The sequence below is a fragment of the Scyliorhinus canicula genome, chromosome 10 (genome assembly GCF_902713615.1).
Source record: "Scyliorhinus canicula chromosome 10, sScyCan1.1, whole genome shotgun sequence".
Lineage (NCBI taxonomy): Eukaryota > Metazoa > Chordata > Chondrichthyes > Carcharhiniformes > Scyliorhinidae > Scyliorhinus > Scyliorhinus canicula.
In genome coordinates this window covers 149,124,198-149,147,849 of record NC_052155.1, presented here as the reverse complement: position 1 = coordinate 149,147,849, position 23,652 = coordinate 149,124,198, and the positions used below count along the sequence as shown (strand labels likewise).

The following is a 23,652-nucleotide window of genomic DNA, read 5'->3' as shown; positions in this document are numbered from 1 at the left end:
GAGCACTCAGAGCTTTGGACCGCGCTCACCAACATGTTTTGTGTCTAGCTAGTTTGCTTGATCCAGAGGAGTCTGCCAGAGGCGGCTTCTGGCAGAGACCACAATTAGAACATACAGTACAGGAGGCCATTCAGCCCACGTAAGCCCTCACTTCCACCCTATCCCTGTAACCCAATAACCCCTCCTAACCTTTTTTGGTCACTAAAGGGCAATTTATCATAGCCAATCCACCTAACCTGCATGTCTTTGGACTGTGGGAGGAAACCGGAGCACCCGGAGGAAACCCACGCACACACGGGGAGAACGTGCAGACTCCGCACAGTGACCCAGCAGGGAATCGAACCTGGGATGCTGGCGCTGTGAAGCCACAGTGCTATCCACTTGTGCTACCGTGCTGCCCAAATTACATTGGAAAAAGTGATCAAGATAGCTCAGGCAATGGAGTGTGCTGGAAACGGTGCCACTAAGCTTCAATACGTGACTGATAGGGAGGTTAACTAAGGGTGGGGCGGTACAGTGCGAGGTCTGCGGTGGGATTAACAGGCCCAGCTCAAAGTCAGACATGGTTCTCAGTACAGGATTTGAACCCAAGGAGTGGGAAGGATTCGGGACATCAACCAGAATCCGAGATGGACTGTTATCGTTACAGGATGGCGATGGATGGTTCCCAGAAGATCTGCCATGATGGGGAGTTTACATGCTGCTGTTGTGATTGAAGGGATCACATTCAAGCACAGTGCCGAGTGAGATAAAATGCACCTATGCAAATACAAACAGCAGCAGCAGTTCACAACAGCACTGTACATAGTGGAGAAGAGCTCTGAAGAAGAGCCTGCAATGCTTCGCTTGAATGCAGTCCAATTGAATAAGATGGCAACCATTTCAATTGTCTTGAGGGTAAATGGTAGATCCCTTAAAATGGAACTCGACATTCGAGCTTTGGTGACCATATTTAGGGAGCAGACCTTCCAATATCTGCTTGAGGGAACACTGGCCTTTAAACTTGAAGAGTACTACAGCAAAGTTTTCAACATACACCCTAATCCAGCCCAATTAGAGTCATAGAGGTCTACAGCACAGGACAGGACTTTGGCCTGCATCTGTGTTGGTCAAAACCAACCACCTAAATATTCTAATCCCATTTTCCAACACTTGGCTGATCTTGAAAATCCTCGGAACAGCCAAGACCTCTGTGGCCTACAGGGGGCAGGAGGCCAATTTGCCTTTGTTTGTCTTGGATTTTCATAGACTCAGTGTGTTGGGAAGAGACTGGTTGGGAAGAGCCAGCTTAACTGGCTGGAAATCTTCAAAACATCTGATAACTTCCTCCAAGATGTCTCAAGGAGATATGAAGATGTGTTCCACAAATAATTGTGCATGTACACCGTGCCACCCAAGGTCCCATCTTCAACATCAAGATAACGTAAAAGATGTCATGACACTATAGTGTCCTGGACAATATGTATCCCTCAATCAACTTCACAAAAACAATCACCTTTCACGTTCACCATGACCAACGCACAGTGGCAGCCATGTTTACCATATACAAAATAAGTCTTAAGACCTCGCCTTCTCAACCTTGCTCCCTCGCCTGAGGTGTGATGATCCTCAGGTTCAATCACCACCAGTCAGCTCTCCCCTCAAAGGGGGAAAGCAGCCTATGGTCATCTGGGACTGTGGCAACTTTACTTTTATGCACGATACCCTTGCAGTAACTCAGCAAACTCATTCAATACTCTCCAATCCTGAAACCTCTACCATTTAGAAGGGCAAGCGTGTGCAGCAGACACATGGGAACACCACCACTTGCAAGTTCCCCTCCAAACCACACAGTATCCTAACTTAGAAATATATCGCTGTTCCTTCACTGTTGCTGGGTCAAAATCTTGGAACTCCCTCCCTAACAGCACTGTGGGTGTTCCTACAACATAGATTGCAGCAGTTCAGGAAGGCAGCTGACTACCAGCTTCTTGAGGGCAATTAGGGGTGGGAAATACACGCACACCCACATCCCAGGAAAGAGTAGGAAAAAACCAGCCCCTTCAGCTCCGCTATTTTAAGGGACCCTCTGTGTGGGTCAGACTTGAAGGTTAGTCGAGGTGTGTAACCAGAAGCAATGCCAGCTAAGATGTGGGCTCAATACGACACACCAGCATCAGTCTTCAATAATGCATCTCTTGAGAAGATACTGAGAGTTTTAAGAGCAGACAGAAAGAAGGGAGGCTACTGACGAGAATAAGCAGATATTGTTGGAAATGGCAGAGGACATCTGCAGCAGGAGTTCTGTGCTTCACTCCTGGATAGAGTGCAGCAGGAGGATCAATGGCCTAATTAGAAAAGCCACCTTGAAGCATCAACTCCTTACTTTGTATTTCTACTCCTCATACCAACGCATCAGCAGGTTCACCCATTCCTCTCTGCTGAGGTACCTCTTCGCATCCCTATCTGGCCAGCCACCAGACACACAAACCTCAACTCTCAACTCATAGCAATAGAAACAAAGATGTCCTTTCAGTCGTCTTCCCCTTGTCCGCTGCAGAGGTGGTGGCACTCGAGGGAAGTAAGGCCTCGGCGTACCTGTCCATTGGCGATGGAGGTCTCCCAGCTACCTGGTGATGGAATTAAATATCACACAGTCATATGGCATACAATACTTGCTCATGTTGATTCAATGTCAGCAGGCATGAAAAATAATATCCACACGATGACTTGGAAATCTCTCACCGATCATTTCTGATTCATAGAACATAGAACAGTACAGCACAGAACAGGCCCTTCGGCCCTCGATGTTGTGCCGAGCCATGATCACCCTACTTAAACCCACGTAACCCGTATACCCGTAACCTAACCCAACCCCCATTAACCTTACACTACGGGCAATTTAGCATGGCCAATCCACCTAACCCGCACATCTTTGGACTGTGGGAGGAAACCGGAGCACCCGGAGGAAACCCACGCACACACGGGGAGGACATGCAGACTCCACACAGACAGTGACCCAGCCGGGAATCGAACCTGGGACCCTGGAGCTGTGAAGCATTGATGCTAACCACCATGCTACCATGAGGCCCCCATTCATGTCTTTCATCTCCCACAGATCTTTTGAGCATTCCACAGGAGGCGGTGCAGTGGGAGGATGAAGGCTCTTAAGAGGTGGTATCTCATTCTGAGGATGGACTGTCACAGGTCTCATTCTTGTGCACCCTCCACAAGCTCGGATATGCACATCCTTGTGGGACTGCCAAGAAACGTAGTTGGGCTGTCACATGGTGAATCGCAAACCAGAAGTGGACTAAAGCAGATGGCCTTTCCGCGATTTAAGTGCACTCCTGAGAGGAAGAAGAATTGTAAAAGGGAGAAAAACATTCCTTGGCTAAACAAGGAAGTCAACAAGGACAAAAAGGCAAAAACTAGGGCATACCATACGGAAAAAGTGAGTGGTAAGCTGGGGGATTGGGAGAACTTTAGGGGGTCAGCAAAAAACTACTAAAAATAGAATCAACAAAGTTAAGATGAACGAAAGGAAACTAGCAGAAAACATAAACATTGATACCAAGAGCTTCTGTAAGTATATAAAGAGGAAGAGAATAGCTAAAGTAAATGTTAGCCCTTGAGAGGACAATACTGGTGAGATAATAATGGGGAACGCATGGATGGCGGAGGCACTAAGGCAATATTTTGCCTCTTCACGGAAGAAGATAATAAAAATTGGATTGGATTTTGTTTATTGTCACGTGTGCCAAGGTACAGTAAAAAGTGTTCTACTGCGCACAGCTCAACAGATCATTAAGTACATGGGAAGAAAAGGGAATAAAAGAAAATACATAATAGGGCAACACAAGGTACACAATGTAACTACATAACACCAGCATCGGGTGAAGCATACAGGGCTGTAGTGTTAATCAGGTCAGTCGATAAGAGGGTCGTTTAGGAGTCTGGTGACAGTGGGGAAGAAGCTGTTTTTGAGTCTGTTCGTGCGTGCTCTCAGACTTTTGTATCTCCTGCCTGATGGAAGAAGTTGGAAGAGTGAGTAAGCCGGATGGAAGGGGTCTTTGATTATGCTGCCCGCTTTCCCCAGGCAGCGGGAGGTGTAGACGGAGTCAATGGATGGGAGGCAGGTTTGTGTGATGGACTGAGCTGTGTTCACGACTCTCTGAAGTTTCTTGTGGTCTTGGGCCGAGCTGTTGCCATACCAGGCTGTGATGCAGCCCGATAGGTTTGCTTTCTATGGTGCATCTGTAAAAGTTGGTAAGAGTTAATGTGGACATGCCCCATTTCCTTAGTTTCCTGAGGAAGTATAGGCACTGTTATGTTTTCTTGGTGGTAGCGTTGATGTGGGTTAACCAGGAGAGATTTTTGGAGATGTGTACCCCATGGAATTTGAAACAGCTAACCATCTCCACCTAGGCCCTGTTCATGCTGACAGGGGTGTATACAGTACTTTGCTTCCTGAAGTCAATGACCAGCTCCTTAGTATTGCTGGCATTGAGGGATAGATTGTCGTCGCTGCACCACTCCACTAGGTTCTCTATCTCCCTCCTATATTGTGACATGTCGTTTTTCGAGATCCGGCTCACTATGGTCGTATCATCAGCAAACTTGTAGATGGAGTTGGAACCAAATTTTGCCACGCAGTCGTCTGTGTACAAAATTGTCCAAGACCTACAGTTAATGCAGAGGAACTTGGTGCAATAACCATCACTTGGAAAAAGGTATTGAATAAACTAATGGAACTATCTGTAGATAGTTATGGTTATGGTGTTCGGGCCGGAAAGTGGAGCTGAGTCCACAAAAGATCAGCCATGATCTCATTGAATGGCGGAGCAGGCTCGAGGGGCCAGATGGCCTACTCCTGCTCCTAGTTCTTATGTTCTTATAAGTCTCCGGGACCTGATGGCCTGCACACTAGAGTATTAAAGGAGGTGGCAGCAGAGATAGTGGATGTATTGATTATGATTGGAAACACACTTAATCAAAAAGGGGGAAGAGGCAAAAAGATGCATGGCATTAAGGGTAAAGTAGTAGCATGGATAGAGGATTGGTTAATTAATAGAAAGCAAAGAGTGGGGATTAATGGGTGTTTCACTGGTTGGCAATCAGTAGCTAGTGGTGTCCCTCAGGGATCCGTGTTGGGCCCAAAATTGTTCACAATTTACATAGATGATTTGGAGTTGGGGACCAAGGGCAATGTGTCCAAGTTTGCAGATGACACTAAGATGAGTGGTAAAGCGAAAAGTTCAGAGGATACTGGAAGTCTGCAGAGGGATTTGGATAGGTTAAGTGAATGGGCTAGGGTCTGGCAGATGGAATACAATGTTGACAAATGTGAGGTTATCCATTTTGGTAGGAATAACAGCAAACGGGATTATTATTTAAACGATAAAATATTAAAGCATGCCGCTGTGCAGAGAGTCTTGGGTGTGCTAGTGCATGAGTCACAGAAGGTTGGTTTACAGGTGCAACAGGTGATTAAGAAGGCAAATGGAATTTTGTCCTTCATTGCTAGAGGGATGGAGTTTAAGACTAGGGAGGTTATGTTGCAATTGTATAAGGTGTTAGTGAGGCCACACCTGGAGTATTGTGTTCAGTTTTGGTCTCCTTACTTGAGAAAGGACGTATTGGCACTGGAGGGTGTGCAGAGGAGATTCACTAGGTTAATCCCAGAGCTGAAGGGGTTGGATTATGAAGAGAGGTTGAGTAGACTGGGACTGTACTCGTTGGAATTTAGAAGGATGTGGGGGGATCTTATAGAAACATTTAAAATTATGAAGGGAATAGATAGGATAGATGCGGGCAGGTTGTTTCCACTGGCGGGTGAAAGCAGAACTAGGGTCATAGCCTCAAAATAAGGGGAAGTAGATTTAGAACTGAGTTTAGGAGGAACTTCTTCACCCAAAGGGTTGTGAATCTATGGAATTCCTTGCCCAGTGAAGCAGTTGACGCCCCTTCATTACATGTTTTTAAGGTAAAGATAGATAGTTTTTTGAAGAATAAAGGGATTAAGGGTTATGGTGTTCGGGCCGGAAAGTGGAGCTGAGTCCACAAAAGATCAGCCATGATCTCATTGAATGGCGGAGCAGGCTCGAGGGGCCAGATGGCCTACTCCTCCTCCTAGTTCTTATGTTCTTATAAGTCTCCGGGACCTGATGGCCTGCACACTAGAGTATTAAAGGAGGTGGCAGCAGAGATAGTGGATGTATTGATTATGATTGGAAACACACTTAATCAAAAAGGGGGAAGAGGCAAAAAGTTGGAAACTATAGACCAGTTAGCTTCATCTATGTGGTGGAGATGTTGTTGGAATCAATCATTAAGGAGGAGATAACTGAACATTTGGGAAAAAAAGCTTATTCCACCATTATCAGCATGGTTTTATGAAGTCATGCTTGAAAAAACTTGCTCGAGTTCTTTGAAGATGTAACCAGCAACGTGGATAATGGGGAACCTGTGGATGTAGTATATCTAGATTTGCAGAAGGCTTTTGACAGGGTGCCGCATAAACGATTGATCCAGAAGATGAGATCACAGGAGGTTGGGGGAAGAATACGAGACTGGATTGAGGATTGGCTGACTGACAGAAAGCAAAGAGTCAGATTAAATGGGTCCTTTCCTGGCTGGCGAACTGTAACTAGCGGGGAGCCGCAGGATTCAGTCCTCGGACCTCAACTCTTTACAATCTATACAAATGATATGCAAGCAGGGACAGAGTGTAACAAAGCAAATTTTGCGGCTAATACTAAAATAGGTGGGAAAGCAGGCAGTGAAGAGGAGATACAGATTTTACAGACGGATATAGATAGACTAGGAGATTGGGCCATAATTTGGCAGATGGAGTTCAATGCGGATAAGTGTGAGGTTATTCATTTTGGCCGAAAAAATAGTCACACAAATTATGATCTAAATGGAAAGCAGACTCAAAATGCGTCTGGGCTGATGTATAGGGTGTTGGTGAGACCACGTCTGGAATATTGTCGAGTTTTGATCTCGTTGTTTGAGGAGGGATGTGGTGGCATTGGAAGCAGTTCAGATGAGGTTCACTAGATTGATTCCGGAGATGAAGGCGTTGACGTACAAGGAGAGATTAAATAGTTAGGGCCAATATTGGAGTTTAGAAAGGTGAGAGGGGATCTGATCGAGGTATATAAAATACTAATAGGGATTGATAAAGTAACTGTCGACCAAATGCTCTGCCTTGTGGGGAAATCTAGGACAAAAGATCACAGATATAGGTTGAGAGGTGGTAGATGTTAAACTGAGATGAGGGGGTACTACTACTCAGAGGATGGTGATTTTGTGAAACTCGCTACTCCATAGTGTGGTGGAGTCCGAATCATTAAATGGTTTTAAGAGGGAAATAGATATATTTCGGATTTAAAAATGGGTTGAAGAGATATGGGAAACAGGTAGGGCGGTGTCTTTGTGACCAGGAAGAGATCAGCCATGATCTAATTGAATGACAGCGCATGCTCAAAGGGTTGAATTGCCTATTTCTGCTCCTAATTCCTATGTTCGTATACTGCACACCTTTAGAGGAGAATTGGGAGTCAGTGCCCATCATGCATGCCATGATGTGTTGATGTCTGCATCAAGGGAAAGAGCGAGGACATGCATGGACACCATGCCAGGCAAGAGTCTGTTGGCCTTTAACAATGACCTGCACACTCAAAATGGCACCAAAATGAGAATCGAGGAAAATCTCACCATGGCCACCTGGCCATTCAGCACTCCACTGAAGTGTAGCAAAGTATGCTCCAGCTCTTGGCCGACAGTAAAGTATAGGTGGTGTCAGATCACAGATCAGCCATGTTTCTACTTGAATGGCAAACCAGGATCCAAGTTGTTAAGTGACCTTTGTGATGATATGCCTATGGGCCATATCACAGTTGGATAGTGTGAGACCTCCAACCAGCAGGTGGCGGTACAGACACACCATGCAGTTTCAAGACCAAGGTCATGTGACCTGAGGACCTGTGTATAAAAAGAGAGGCTCACCCGGCCATCTCTTGAAGAACATGAGGTAGAGGGTAATAAGACATTAGTGTAACAGGTCACCAGAGGTTGCAAGTTCCAGAGGAGTAGCAATACTACATAATAACATGCTCTGTATCAAATTGCCATCTTACTGCATGAGATACAATAAAAGGATACAGGTAGGAAAGTCTTTTGTGGGATCTTATTGGCCTTTTACACCCAGACGACTCTGACCAAGAGCATCTGAGTTGAGCATTCAGTGTAGGGATATGAGCAGCCTCTAACTAGAGTTGCACCACGTAGGAGTAATAGAGAAAGGAAGATGAATCTGCAGTTGCACCAGGTGAGTTTGGGATCCTCACTGGTGCGGTCAATCAGGTTTAGAGGGTTGTCCTGGTCTCCACGGATCCATCTGCTAACTCTTCTTTGAGGTGTGATTATCTCTGGAAGAGTTGATTGGCACAGGGTGAACAGATCATGGCATATTCCTGGGCCCCTTACTGAGGCATGAACGATGATCATTCAGTAATTGCAAACCCGCGGAACATTGATGGAATGGAATTTCTGTCGGTTGACAAAGCCTCCTGGGTGATCTGGAGACAGACTGACTGCTACTTCTGCTCCATTAAGCTGCAAACCATCTCCTCTTGTCCTGTGGAGTGGCAGCGGCTTGAGGCGAAGGGTGCGGCTGCTGTGCTTTTGCTGCTTTGATCCTCTTGTTCCTCATCTGAGATCAAAGATAAAGCTGCATAAGTGGCACTCTTCTGATCTTAAAGATGAGAATTGTAGATCAAAGTGGGAAAACAAATCTCAAGTATTGGAAATCACTTCCAACAGTGAAAGCACTTTCTCAGAACAAGTCCTGTGAGCAATAGCCTTTCACGTAGGCAAGAAAAATGAGGGTTTCAGCACTTCGTATTTTAAGCATTTTTGGCTAGTCAATTGCTCAGCCTGTACAAATCCCATATCCTCGCTCTTTGTACTTCTGGTGAGTTCACAGAGGTTTGTGAAACTGTGAGCACATAGTTAATTTTTTTTTAAATGCATTAAAGAAGCTGCTAATGAGCAATCGGTGTATTTGAATAGCAGACCTGCCCATCCCATGGAAGATTGGCATTAGCTGCAGATGATCAGTTTAAAAGGTGGAAGCTGACATTTCCTGCTGCTTTTCCGACTTGACGCAACTTGTCGCCTGCTCAGGAACACGCCCACCGTGACAAGTCAAGTTCACCCTCGCGTCTCTGACCTCTGCAGAACTCGATAAAACATTTTGCTTACAAAACGAGGAATTGATTCATCAACTTTAATTTAGGCGCACTGCTTGGAAATGTTTATAAAGGAGCGGGATGGACCAAGAGAGAATGGATTTGGATCAAAGGATTCTGTTCGTGTTTTTACACTGACCAGTTCATATAGGGGCAACATGTTGGCACAATGGTTCGCAATGCTGCCTCACAACACCAGAAACCCAGGTTCGATTCCGGTCTTGGATGACTGCCTGTGTGGTGTTTGTACGTTCTCCCCGTGTCTACGTGGATTTCCTCCGGGTGCTCCAGTTTCCACCCACAGTCCAAAGATGTGCGGATTAGGTGGATTTACCATGGTAGTTGCGTGGGGTGGTAAGGATGGGGCAGGGGAAGTGGGCCTGGGTGGTGTACCCTTTCGGAGTGTCGGCGCACACTTGATGGGCGAGTGGCTTCCTTCTGCACTGTGGGGATTCTATGGCAAATATTTGGCTCATTTTTGTGATTTCTGGAGCTTGGATCTTGTCTTCTCAAATGCTCAATTAAGTTTGTATAGTACTGACGGTGTTGCTGCAAAGGGTAGATAGACTTGCTGCTCAGAAACAAAAGAATGGAGTGACCTATGGATCTATCAACCCTCATTTATATATATTCTCATCAGTTTGGTTTAGGGGACGTGCGTAACTTGAACTAATAGCACAATATATTTCATTTGTTATTAGTAAGATAGAACTTATTAACAGAATAATGGTTTTAGGCATCAAGTGTGAGATTATTGTGGAGTCAAAACGGCCAGTTGGGCCCCCAATCCTAGTGCCCCAATTTTTGGTGGCATGGTATAAGAGTGCGAGAAGCAAGTCTGCACTCCCACTGTGGAGGTAGGCATCTTCTAGCCCCTAGCAATTTTTATAGTGTTACTATTTCATCGCACATGAAAGCATGGTCACTTACACTCTGTGTTTGAAACCAACCCTCAGTGAAATCAAGCTCTTTTGAGTTTTTTCACTGCCCTCAAGAGTGCAAAAACATCAGCGTGAGCGAGGAGAACCTTGAGCTGCAGAAGTAGCTTCTCCATGACAAGTGGTTCCCAGCACCTCAGAGGAGGAGTTATAAGCCATGGATTCAGGAACCATTGAAAAGCAAGGGCAAAACATCTTACCCTTGTGGTCCCATTCCCCCTCCATGCCTCCTCATGCAGCCCATAGCGCCTCATACCCTTTGTGTCAACTTATCACACTCATGTGCATTCACCCACTGTACTCTCCCTACACTTTGTACAGAACCAATAAACCCTGGGGCGGGATACTCCATTGGCTGACTCTGAAATCGTGAAATGCAATTGGGCGGAGAATAGGTTCAGACGCCAAATCGCTATTCTCGGTCACCTCGAAAGCGGCGCCAATTTGATCCAGAATGCACATACAATAAACACTGTTTGCATGTCATTAGCGGGACCAACCCTGTGTTCTCTGGGGTCTCAGCGATGTTCTGCCCCTGATGGGCCGAGTTCCCGACAGCGTGACTCGCTGGTTTAGCACACTCGGCTAAATCGCTGGCTTTTAAAGCAGACCAAGGCAGGCCATCAGCACGGTTCAATTCCTGTACCAGCCTCCCCGAACAGGCGCCGGAATGTGGTGACTAGGGGCTTTTCACAGTAACTTCATTTGAAGCCTACTGGTGACAATAAGCGATTTTCATTAAAAATTGAGAAACAGGCATGGTGGCTGCAGAGGGATAGAAAGAGGGTACAGAAAGTGTCCAAAATTGCCATAGATTGCTGAGAGCTGTGTCGCTGGCTGGGGGACTTCTGCCAGGGCCAGGGGAGTAGCGCGGGGTGGGCAGGCGGTGGGTTGTGAGGTCGGGGTGGACAGGCACGGAACAGCACTGTTGCAGCAGGAAGGCAGCCATGCAGCTGCATACACCGTTAACAGCCCACTGTGTACATGGGTCATACAGGCCCCCCCCCCCCCCTCTCCCCTGTACCCCAAGCCACCTCCCTAGGTTCCCTCTGGCCCCAGCAGACCCTTCAGCTGCATGGGCGTGCTCCAGCACAACCAGTGCCACCTTGTTGGCTGGGATGAGTATGTGTTGGGATTGTAATATGCGGTATATGCGGTTGTAGCTTGACAGCCGCCCGAGTGCCAATCACAAACCCAGCGAATCCCACGTTTTTCATTGGAACCCATTGTGTTTCATGTGGCGCCAGTGCTAATCTCTCCACTGTTGCTGAATCGATCCAGGTACGGAGCTAGTTTTGTTGTCGTAAAAGACCACAAATTCTACGTCGGCGTCAAGACTTAGTTTCAGAAACGGAGAATCCCACCCCCTATGCTGTTGATGACTTGTGAAACTGCTTAAAAATAATCCATTCATAACTTTCTTTAAAAAAAAACTGCTGTTGCTACAACCCTACAAAAGTGTCAATCAACCAAACTTTCAAAAGTGTCAATAACAGAAGCTATTAGCACTTAACATCTCTACCTTGTGCAAATAACCACTGCGTCATTGACAAGAGATGACATAAAAATTTGATTATATCATAAAACTATCAATGAAGTAAAGTTTTCATTGCCCTTCATCTGTGCCAACAAAGTTAATCTTTTTATGGGAGTCTGGGCTCTTAGCCAAGCATGCACAAGGCTTGGCCGAGAGCCCAGACTCCCTCACAACCCACCACGGCACTCGACTGCCCATGGCCGCTTCCAGCCTCCCTCTGGGGTTTGCAGGCCTGACTATCCTGCCCCCATCTCCAAGGAGCAAAAATTATGTCTGACTGGGCACTTTCTACCAAGGCGGGTGTTGAATCCCCGGCAGACAGATGAAAGTGGAAATTACAGAACAAGTTTATTTTGATACAATTACAATACTCCTCCACTTCCCGAAGGGTTATATCGAGAATGGTTTACAAACATTCTGGCGATTGTGGTAAGAAGGAAAACTGAGGAAGTGTAAGACGTTACACAGGACAGAATTCTCCCAAACCACCTGTGGCGGTTTAGTGGTGTTGGATGGCGAGAATCTGGCAAGAGGCAAAAAGTCAGAAACCTGCCAGTGTAAAATCCCGTTGCAATTCTCCCAATGATGGATTAATATTGAATCGCTTTTCCGGCTGATAGGCAGTGAAAACACCATCTGTCCCTCATGAATGTTCATTGAAACAGCTGCCTCCCAGTATCCTGTCAGGCCTCCCAATCTTGCGCCACGCCAGCGGGAAATCACTTAAGGTGTCATACCCGATTGATAAAGGGTGGCCTGCTATCAGTTCACCAGAAACTTCATGGTGAGTGCAATATGCAAAGCCTACATGCCACAGTGCCACACTACTTCTGATGCTGTGTTCACCACTCTGATGGGGCAGACTGGTACCTGCCCGGGGTGGGGTGTGATGTGATGGTGGAGGGGGGATTGGGCGGATAAGGACAAGGAAGGCAATGTGGAAGGTGCGAGGGGGTGGCAGGAAGAGAGCTCATGATGGCAGGCAGAGGAGCAAGGAGGTGGATGAGCAGGACAAACAACGGAAGACCGAGGGAAGACCGAGCGGAGGGAAGCTGGACCTCGACTTTGCTGCATAAAATGCAGGCAAATAAGGGGGTCTAAGGGCTCGCAAATGGATTACTGGAAGGGGATGCATGCAGTGGCAGATTACAGGGTGACTGCATGTTAATGTGACATATTAGGGATGGTCGTCCTGTCCTGCAGTCAATGTCCCTGGGTGTGGCAGAGGGTATGGTGATGATTATGGGCCAGATTCTGCAGCCTGTGAATAGGGAACAGGTAATACAGGCGGGGCTATGTGAAGCTCTCATGGAGAGAGGGGGGGGGGCAGTAGGGGAGAACCCCTGGAAATGACGGGGCACGCAGCCTCCAGGTGAGGTGGGTACAGGTCCACATGAGGCACGGGCGCCACACAGATGGTGAGATTGGGGGAGCGTGTGTAAATGGCCACCACCACAACGACAGGGTCCAGTATTAGTGGGGGAGGCTGGAGGATAACAAGTGGCATCTCCACCTGCACACCGTGAGGCTACAGGTAAATAGGAAGGACATGGACTATGAGGGAGGGTGGGTCAAACTCCATCCTGTAGTAAAGGTACAGCAACACCATCTCGACATCGTGGAAAAATGGCATCTTCCAAATCAAAAGTAAGATCAGTTCTGACTGGGAGAGGAATGATGAAGTGTGGGAGGAGTGTGAAACTGGCCTCTGGGGCTCCTTCTTGCAACACATACTTAGTTTTGGTGCTGCTACAAGGAACAGGGTCCAGGTCAATTACATAGGACTCAGAGCCCATTGCCCTGGAAGTAAGCGCAAGCCAGATTTCTAATTTCACGCTTTGAAAGAGTACAACCCAATCTGCTCACGTCAAATTTTGAGAAGCTGGATAATGGAAGACAGGAATGCACCCTCGGGGAGTGAAGGCTATATGAAGCTGCATCAATTCTGCTATCCCATCAGTAAGGGAAGTCATGGGTTAATAATTAACGCTTTTCAACAGTGGCCAAACGGTAAAGTTCATAGTTACACCAGGTCAAAGACTGGAGATCAGAGCCACATCGGTTCAATGAGGTAATTCACAGGTTCTCACCCCCACAGGGCTTTAACCTGATAATTCTCCTAGCCCTATAATATAATCCCATATACCTACAGGTCGCAGACCTTAACGCTGGTAATACCCTTTTGTCAACATCATACGGGACAACTTTCATCTTCAAAGGATACCGGAAAACTATCACATCAAACAAAAAGGAATTCTGGACTTTTATACAATGGTAAGGATATTTATTTCAGAGAAAAAGTTCACTATGTTTTATATTCCAGATAAAAATAAGTATGCACTAATCCAACCCATTTGTTCCAAAATATTGAACGCTGCGCTTGCCCTAAGAGCACCTTGAATAGAATTATGACTTTGCATTTGGATTATAGGCGAGCACTGTAATTTATGCACATTTGTCAACACTTTGTTTCACTTATAAAGACGTAATGTAAAAAGTGGTTTTGAAACAAACCATACAATTTACTATGTGGTGTGTGGAAATAATTCTAAATGCTTCAATATTATGAATCTCTTCATTTAATTTTGTATCATGTGTAAAGAGACATGTGCTCAACATTAATTAACTCGGTTGCATGGATGTTTAAAGGCTTCTTATTGAACTTCCAAAAATGTCATTCTTTTATTTTGAGGATTTGTCAATATTTTGTTCCTTCTCCTATATGGTCTCAGATTTTATTCTAACTAAGCCACATACATCCTGTAGGCAAAAGGCCAAATCAATGCCCTGTTGTCAGGCCTGTGTCACTTGAAGGTAATTGTCTGCTTATGTGCCTGGATAGAGGTTTGTGCTAACAGGCTCTTCCGTATTGTCCTTCCCGATAAGACTTTCCAGACCTTTGCTCAGAGCCTCCATGCTACAACAGAACCACCATGAATAATGAGATATGATTCAGACCACATCTGAAGGAGCATTTTTATTTATGGTGCATTAAAGACAAGAAGCTAACTATTGAGATCTTTGCAAAAGAGGTTGAAACATATTGGGTGGAATTTTCAAAACAAATGACAGAAGTGTAATTTTCAGCGCAAACATTGGTGCGATTCCCACTGGCCCCGGCAGCACGGTCCAGACCAAAGGTTTCTGGCACTTAGAAAAAAATGTTTCCGCACAGAAAACTCGGTATCTGCGGTTATCTGGTGCGCACCATACTGCTCCTGATATACAGCAGGTGGAGGTAGCAAGATCCCAGGGATCGGACATTCAGAGATCTGCTGGATCCAGCATTCAGCTATGCCTCCGCCAGGTGCGGTGTCTCTGGACATGTTCGTCCTTCAGTGTCTTGAGATGCAAAGACAGAGCAGAGAATACGAGGGGGGGTGTCAGCGACGTTCCTGTGACTGCAAGGCCGAACGGAGGAGTCCTAAAGTCTTCATTCACAGGAGATGCTGCCGGTGATGTATGGCATCCAGGCCAACACTGCAAAAGTGGCATCCACAGTGGAAAGCCTGGAGCAAGAGGTCAGATCATGGATAGCAAGACTCCAAAGCATGGCATAGAAACCGTGGCTGAGGGCGTCAATTGCTGGACCTCCAGGACTGGCAGCGTCAGATGATGTTGAGGCTTCTGGAGCTCACTTCAGCTGCCATTCCCAACCATGGAGTAACCTAGGGGGACCCCCAGAGGGAGGAACACATCCCGGAGTCTTCCACCCAGGAGACCCTGGGAGTGACCAACCAATCTGAATCCTCCCTTCTTGAAACTGACGTACCTCAAACACAGCGGGTAGAACATGGTGATGCAACAATACCTCCAGGTCCTGGCTCACCAGAGAACGCCCACCAAAAGCATCTCCCACAACAGGACATGGGAAGCAGCAGGCTACTTCTACTTCTGATAATGCATCCGGGGAATACACCGAAACATAGTGGGAGGGTTCGCAAGTAGAAGGAATTGTTAGGGGCACAGAGTGGGCACGGGTGAAGTTAGGCATAGGTAGTTGGGGGATATTGTCACTTGTTAAATTTGGAAATTAAATATTATTGTTCTTCACCACCTTAAGAGCTCACAACCTTTAATCGTCCTCCCAATGGCATTGTGCTTCTCTCCATCGGGACACGTTTGTTCTCATTGGTCCTCAATGTCCGCGAAACAGTTAGGGTCTCTCGGGTCGAATGTTTCATATCTATTGATAGGACTCAGGCATGATAAAGGGACTCCTAGACCCTCAACCCCCTATACAACAAAAGAATGCAGGGCCTGAGCCAGGTCAGTATGCTGGCAGCAGGTAGACAGGGGTCAGAGATATAGCAGGAGCTGAGGAGCATCACAGACCATTCCTCACTGCAAATTGTGATCACCCTCCTGCATCGACAGGGCAGCAGGCATTCAGGGACACTCCAGCCCCCCAACACCCTGGTGTTCATGATCTCGTCCAACTTGGCCTGTTTGCAGAGGGGTAACGTTGCCCTGGGGGCATCAAGCTGTCGGACAATGAGGTAATCCTCCTCCATGAAGTGGGAGGTGATGAGGGCATCTCCAGCCCTCCTGCCAACATGCACCAATGCCCTTGACTTGCCACCATTCTTCGGATCCTCAGCAGACCCATACTCAACGCCCTCCTGCATGCCCTCTTCATCCGATGACACGTGCCTCTACTTGAAGTTATCCTCAGGATGGTCATCGCAGAGCCAAGTTATTAGGGCACAGCAGACACAAAAGTGTGGGAGACCCTCTAGGGGCTGTATTGGTGGAACCTCTTCCTGTTTATGAAAGGGACCCACTGGTGCCACAGGGTGCACAGAGCGACATGGGTACAGCTGATCGCCCCCTGACATGTGGTAGACCAGCTATGATGCCGAATCCTGTGGAGCCCTGGAAGGATCCCGTTGCGTAAATGTTTAGGGATGCCATGACCTTTAGGGATGCCATGACCTTTTCGGCCACAAGGAGCAAGTGCCCTCCTCTGTCATAAGGAAGTGGCACAGATACAGCACAGTCTCCCTCGAGGTGAAATCTTCTGTTGTCTGACAGCTCCATGAAGGACACACCAGTCCTGTACATCCTTGGTCTTCTTCAGCAACATCATGCCGCCTACATGGCTGGTGCGGCCTCCGGCCCCTGTGACACCCTGGCCTTGTTCTTCCATGAGTGCTTCTGCACTTGGCTGCTGGAGTCTGTGCTCCTCCAGTGCAGCTATGAGTAGAATGATCAGCTCAACTAGCTCCACAGCAATATTGATCGGAACTCTGCGAGGGATGAGAGCAAGAGAGTCAGGTTGATGTCGCAGCTGCTGACCATCAGCCTCCCATCAAGCTCTCCCTTCCCTCAGACTCCCTGGGGGGGTTCTGACAGGAGGGGTCTATGCTCACTTATCCCAAATGACTATGGTCAACTATAAGGTGATGTCTGCCTTCTGGGCTAATGGATCCAGACTTGCAGGCCTTGTTGTCTGGCAGAGATGCGGGCACAGTGCCTCGTGATTCCCACAAGCAAAGTTGAGCCCTGAATTCTCAGTATCCATTCCAGTCCTTGACTTTGAGATATGGGCACCTGACATTGCTGAGGGTTTACTCTTGATGGGCAATTTTTCTTTTTTTTGCAAAAATATATCTTATTCAATCTCTGAAAGAAACATTTCAAAGTGTCATAACAGGAAAGTACAATGACATTCACATTTTCACCAGAGATCAAGATGTACTTTGAGGCGCTTCAATTTGGTAATAAGAACATTACATTCATTTCAATATTTCATTACAGAAAGTACAATTCTTTTCAAACTATTTACATCGGTCATGTTGCACTCTGCAGTGCTTCAATATAGTTACATACGGTTAGGATTAAGCCCACAGTCCAAAGGGTTTTACACAGCTACCGGCCCCTTGATGTACATTGGCTGAAAGGCCTTATGCAGTGACCTTTCCCTGCATAAGGCAGCGAAACCCCAAGCTTGAGTCCATCCCTCAACATTTAGTCCTGGACCTTGGAATGTGCCAGTCTGCAACGCTCAATCGAGGACAATTCTTTGTATTTGGAGATCAACGAGTTTCGGGCAGACCAAACAGCATCTTTCACAGAGTTGATGGTCTGTTTTGTGTATTGCATCAAACCTTTTGTCAAATCCATCAGGAAGGATTTGAACAAAGAAGGAATGACACTATTAACTCCGATTCATTTCGTACTAGCGAGGCAGCAAAGGCACTCACATCAAAGCCTCCCTGTACTGGGACCATGTCAACATCTTCTGGTCGAATATAATGTCGGTCTGCAGGCTAATGAACATTTGTAACCAGTTTCAACAGGTCTACAGAACCAAAGTAAACTATGGCAAGAGAGAGGCCTTGTTCTTGGGGAACTGGGCTAATAATCCTTTGTCCCCTTCACCGTCAGTCAGGATACCTGAAGGAGCTGGGAATATGGTTAGGAAAGAATGGGGTTTGCACCAAAAACTGGGAGGAACGTATCCTCAAAGTAAAACATAACCTTGGCATTTGTGAGAGCAACGCTCTTTCTCCATTGTAGACAGAAACCTGGCCATCAGGTGTGAGGTACTTTCGGGTTGCTGTTCATGGCGGAGGTCTGGCCCATACCCTGATCCCGCGCCACAGCAGTCACTCGAGCCATCTTCAAGTTCATCTGGAGATCTAAGATGGATCATGCCCGAAGGGCCACCATGCACAAATCTCTGGACAAGGGAGGAAAAATGTACCCAACGCTGCCCTCATCCTGATGGCCACCTGTTTTGTGTGGCTGCATAGATCCTTGCTAGACAAACATTTAGTTTCTCTACGGACTGGGGCTCTACATGTCCTTGGTCTTGCGAACGATGAATCTGCCCTTGGTGAAAGGTTTGCCCAGAAAAACATCTTCGGCCACAAGGCGATCAAGCAGCGGTCTGTATGTAATGTCCTCGAGGTCCTGAGGGAAAAGGAGACAGTGGATCATGTTGGACGGTTCCCTGAGCAAACTGTCAGAGTCATCTGACAGAACACCTCATCACCTGAACTTTCAAACAAGCACCAAGACCTAGCTTGGCTCGTGGTGAGAAATGCCCTCCCCATCATATCCTTTGTGCATACTCGAAGTATCTGCACCACCGCATACTACCTTCAAAGCGACTGTGTGTGTGGGGGGGGGGGGGGGGGGGAGACAAGAGACAGTCGTTCACCGCCTTGTGAAATGTGCCTTTGCAAAGAAGATCTGGAGAAAGATGCAGTGTTACTTGTCGAGGTTCATCATGAACAGCTCAATGATGCAGGATTCTGTCCTACGGCTGTTCCCAAGGACGCACACCAAGACAAACATCAACTGATGCTGGAGGACCATCAACATTTGATGGTCAATTAGTTTGACAAGCTTGAGTCTCAGGAATGTTGGAGGGCACAATTGCTTTATGCATCAGAGAGAGGTAGAGCGAATAGGCAGGCTTCTCACTCAGGCTGCATCATTCAGAGGTCATTCATGGTGAGTAGCAAGATTCAACGAGGGCTGAAGATGCGACATTAACCTCACTGGATATACGGTAATTGGTTAAAATCCATGCAAATCAGGTTTACCACCAGGAAGGGCACGATCCTGATTGTATCTTTGGGGAGGGTCCAGGAAGATTGCGATCGGAAACCGTACCGGTGAAAATCCCGCTTTTGACCTCTCATGAGATTTAGTGGCCTTGACAGGATTTGAGCCCGTGGCTCACGTGGCTGCTAAATCCCACACACTATTTTAATTACTCTTGTTTTTAACAACAACATCAAGTCATTGAATAATCAAGAGAAACCGCGAGAGCCAACAGCCGAATAAATGAGAGAGCTGAGCAACATCAGCCCTCAGAAAGTGAGAATGTGCAGCAGTGTGTTTGTGCGCAGTGAAAAAGAGTTGGAAAGCAACTGGAAGGATCTGTGACACATTGAATGAAGAAAGAAGTGTGGGTGGTCTAAACACTGACCCAAAGACTGAAAGACAGCTGGACAACAGTATGCATGCAAGTGGGATAATAGCGTGTCTGGAGAGAAAGAGTGATATCTCGTCGAGAATATGGAAAATAGCATAAGTACTGAGTAGAAGAAAACCAAAGCCCAATATCAGAAAAACAATAGAAAATAGGAGCAGGTGTAGGTCATTTGGTCCTTTGAATCTGCTCTTGGCTGATCCTCTATCTCAACTTCATATTCCTACACTCTCTCCAAACTCCCTCAACTCTTTTGAGAAATCTATCTATTTCTTCCTTAAATATATTCAGTGACTTGGCCTACACAGCCTTCTGTGGTAGAGAATTCAACAGGTTTACCACCCTCTCAGTGATGACATGTCTCCTCACCTCAGTCCAAAATAGCCTACCCTGTATCCTGAGACTGTTACCCTTCGTTCTAGCCACCCACCCCCAGTCAGAGAAACAGCCTCCCTGCATCCAATTGGTCCAGCCCTGTCAGAGCTATATACGTTTCAACAAGATTCCCTCTCATTCTTCTAACTGCAGTGAATACAGACTTAGTCAACCGAATCTCTCCTCGTCTGACAACCCTATCATCCCAGGAATCAGTCCAGTAGAGAATCCAGTGCCAGGCTGGGAAAGGGCCAGGCCAGACCAAGCTCGGAATTGTATTTTTAGTGTAGATTCAAACATGTATAACTCGGATAGTTAAGGCAGAAAATTAGATTTTAAGGGTGTAAGGAACATTTACATATGTTTTGATCTAGCTATTATTTTCTGGGGGACATGGAAGTTGAAATAAGAACTAAAGTTTGTGTGCTGTATTATGCTTATCATTAGAAGTGTAGAGTTCAGGCATGTCTACTGTAAACAATGTTATGCTCATTAAGGGTCTGAAGCAGAAGAATAATGGAATTATAGAGCAGGATTGGAGGGTCCAAAACTTTTGTAGATCCGCATTTGGTGTTGGATTCAGAAGAGACAACAGTGGCATACAAGGAGCGTATTATGGATAAACCCAACAAGAAAAGACAAACATTTGTCAGAGTAAAGAAAAGCTGTACAATAAATAATAAGAAGAGTGATGTCCTTGTTTTTGCAGTATTTTTCAGGGATTTGGTAATGTTAAGGGCAGAATAATGAAGCAGAGGAGGCTGACAGTAAATGTAAGATAGATTGTTTTACAAGTATTTACAAGGGTCTGCATAACGCAGCATCTCAATCCCAGTCCTCCCCTAGTTGGGAGGATCTGTTACACCAGGCCCTGATCTGGACCTGTTTTTAACCTTTGCTCATAACGAGCCCCAGGTGGTTGACCTTGGTTCCCTACCTGGGTGGCTCATACTCCATGAGTCCCACAGGGAGATCAATGAAGACTTCCCCGTGGTCCTTGATGTGACCATCAATTCACTCGAGACTGGATAGGAAGTAAACTGTGGTTTTAATAGACTTACAAATGAGCCTGCCTGCAACCAGAAGAACTGAGGGCAGACTCACAAGGCTGCAGCACTTTATACTTCCGGTAGTGGGAGGGGCCATGGACGGAGCCGAGGGTGGAGCCCTGTACAAGCTCCTCATCTCCCCCTGTGGGCAGAGCCGCGCAACGGCTCACAGACAGAGCTCACAAGGACACAATGCTATACAGTGTGAATTACATGAAGTACATTCACCACATTCACCCCCTGTAAAAAATCAAGTCCGGCGGGGGTGACGGGTCTATAGGTTGAGCCGGTACGGTGGCCGAGTCGTCATTTGGGATCGGCGGAGCACCGGGTTTGCAACCTCTTCGGGTGGCTGGGCGCTGACGGGCGGTGTGGATACGAGGGTGGACTCCGGGGATAGTTCGGTCTGAGCTTCGTTCCTGACCGGTGTGTAGCCACCGAAGTTGGCCACTTCCCGACACAAAATAGTGATTTACAAAGCATGCAGGGAAAATTGGACACTTTAAGCAAGACAAGTAGTTTGCAGAAGTTCATGTGTATTCTGGCTGCAAAGAAAGCAGACAGCACCGAAACCAGCAGTTTGCATATTAATGAGCGATCCCTGGGAACAATGGATACAACGATTAGCTACATTTGGGACATTCTATGGCAGGTCAGACTTCCTGGCGCCAACAGGGTCTGCAACAAAAGGAAACAAACCAGTTAGGAAGAACCGCCCCGCGATCGAGGGACAGCCTCAGTATTGGGGGATTCGTACCAATCGATTGGGATGAGACCCAATCGATTGACAGTAGGATCGGGGTCCGCCCAAAAGGGCGCAAAGCCCCTGGGACCTATAAAAGTCAGGTCCCAAGTTTAGTTCCCAAAAGCTTTCTATAGGTATGTCAGGAATAAAAGAATGACTAGGGTAAGAGTAGGGCCAGTCAAGGACAGTGGTGGGAAGTTGTGTGTGGAGGCTGAGGAGATAAGCGAGATACTAAATGAATACTTTTCGTCAGTATTCACTCAAGAAAAAGATAATATTGTGGAGGAGAATGCTGAGACCCAGGCTATTAGAATAGATGGCATTGAGGTGCGTAGGGAAGAAGTGTTGGCAATTCTGGACAAGGTGAAAATAGATAAGTCCCCGGGGCCGGATGGGATTTATCCTACGATTCTCTGGGAAGCCACGGAAGAGATTGCTGAGCCTTTGGCTTTGATTTTTAGGTCATCGTTGGCTACAGGAATAGTGCCAGAGGACTGGAGGATAGCAAATGTGGTCCCTTTGTTCAAGAAGGGGAGTAGAGATAACCCCGGTAACTATAGGCCGGTGAGCCTAACGTCTGTGGTGGGTAAAGTCTTGGAGAGGATTATAAAAGATACGATTTATAATCACCTAGATAGGAATAATATGATTAGGGACAGTCAGCATGGTTTTGTGAAGGGTAGGTCATGCCTCACAAACCTTATCGAGTTCTTTGAGAAGGTGACTGAACAGGTTGACGAGGGTAGAGCAGTTGATGTGGTGTATATGGATTTCAGTAAAGCGTTTGATAAGGTTCCCCACGGTCGGCTATTGCAGAAAATACGGAGGCTGGGGATTGAGGGTGATTTAGAGATGTGGATCAGAAATTGGCTAGTTGAAAGAAGACAGAGAGTGGTAGTTGATGGGAAATGTTCAGAATGGAGTTCAGTTACGAGTGGCGTACCACAAGGATCTGTTCTGGGGCCGTTGCTGTTTGTCATTTTTATAAATGACCTAGAGGAGGGCGCGGAAGGATGGGTGAGTAAATTTGCTGATGACACTAAAGTCGGTGGAGTTGTAGACAGTGCGGAAGGATGTTGCAGGTTACAGAGGGACATAGATAAGCTGCAGAGCTGGGCTGAGAGGTGGCAAATGGAGTTTAATGTGGAGAAGTGTGAGGTGATTCACTTTGGAAAGAATAACAGAAATGCGGAATATTTGGCTAATGGTAAAATTCTTGGTAGTGTGGATGAGCAGAGGGATCTCGGTGTCCATGTACATAGATCCCTGAAAGTTGCCACCCAGGTTGATAGGGTTGTGAAGAAGGCCTATGGTGTGTTGGCCTTTATTGGTAGAGGGACTGAGTTCCGGAGCCATGAGGTCATGTTGCAGTTGTACAAAACTCTAGTACGGCCGCATTTGGAGTATTGCGTGCAGTTCTGGTCGCCTCATTATAGGAAGGACGTGGAAGCTTTGGAACGGGTGCAGAGGAGATTTACCAGGATGTTGCCTGGTATGGAGGGAAAATCTTATGAGGAAAGGCTGATGGACTTGAGGTTGTTTTCGTTAGAGAGAAGAAGGTTAAGAGGTGACTTAATAGAGGCATACAAAATGATCAGAGGGTTAGATAGGGTGGACAGCGAGAGACTTCTCCCGCGGATGGAGGTGGCTAGCACGAGGGGACATAGCCTTAAATTGAGGGGTAATAGATATAGGACAGAGGTCAGAGGTGGGTTTTTTTACGCAAAGAGTGGTGAGGCCGTGGAATGCCCTACCTGCAACAGTAGTGAACTCGCCAACATTGAGGGCATTTAAAAGTTTATTGGATAAGCATATGGATGATAA

General features: G+C 46.7%; 1 protein-coding gene across 2 annotated transcripts in view; it reads left to right on the top strand.

The window, feature by feature from the left end:
- The window catches only part of LOC119972708 (cAMP-regulated phosphoprotein 21-like), a 503,944-nt gene that overhangs the window by 67,393 nt on the left and 412,899 nt on the right, over nucleotides 1–23,652 (top strand). The window contains exon 1 of one of the 2 annotated variants that reach the window (XM_038809854.1): nucleotides 13,889–13,985. The exons of the other annotated variant lie outside the window; for it this stretch is intronic. The gene's annotated coding sequence lies outside the window, so the exon portion shown is untranslated. Of the gene's footprint in view, nucleotides 1–13,888; nucleotides 13,986–23,652 lie in introns of those variants that run through there. 2 annotated transcript variants of the gene reach the window in all.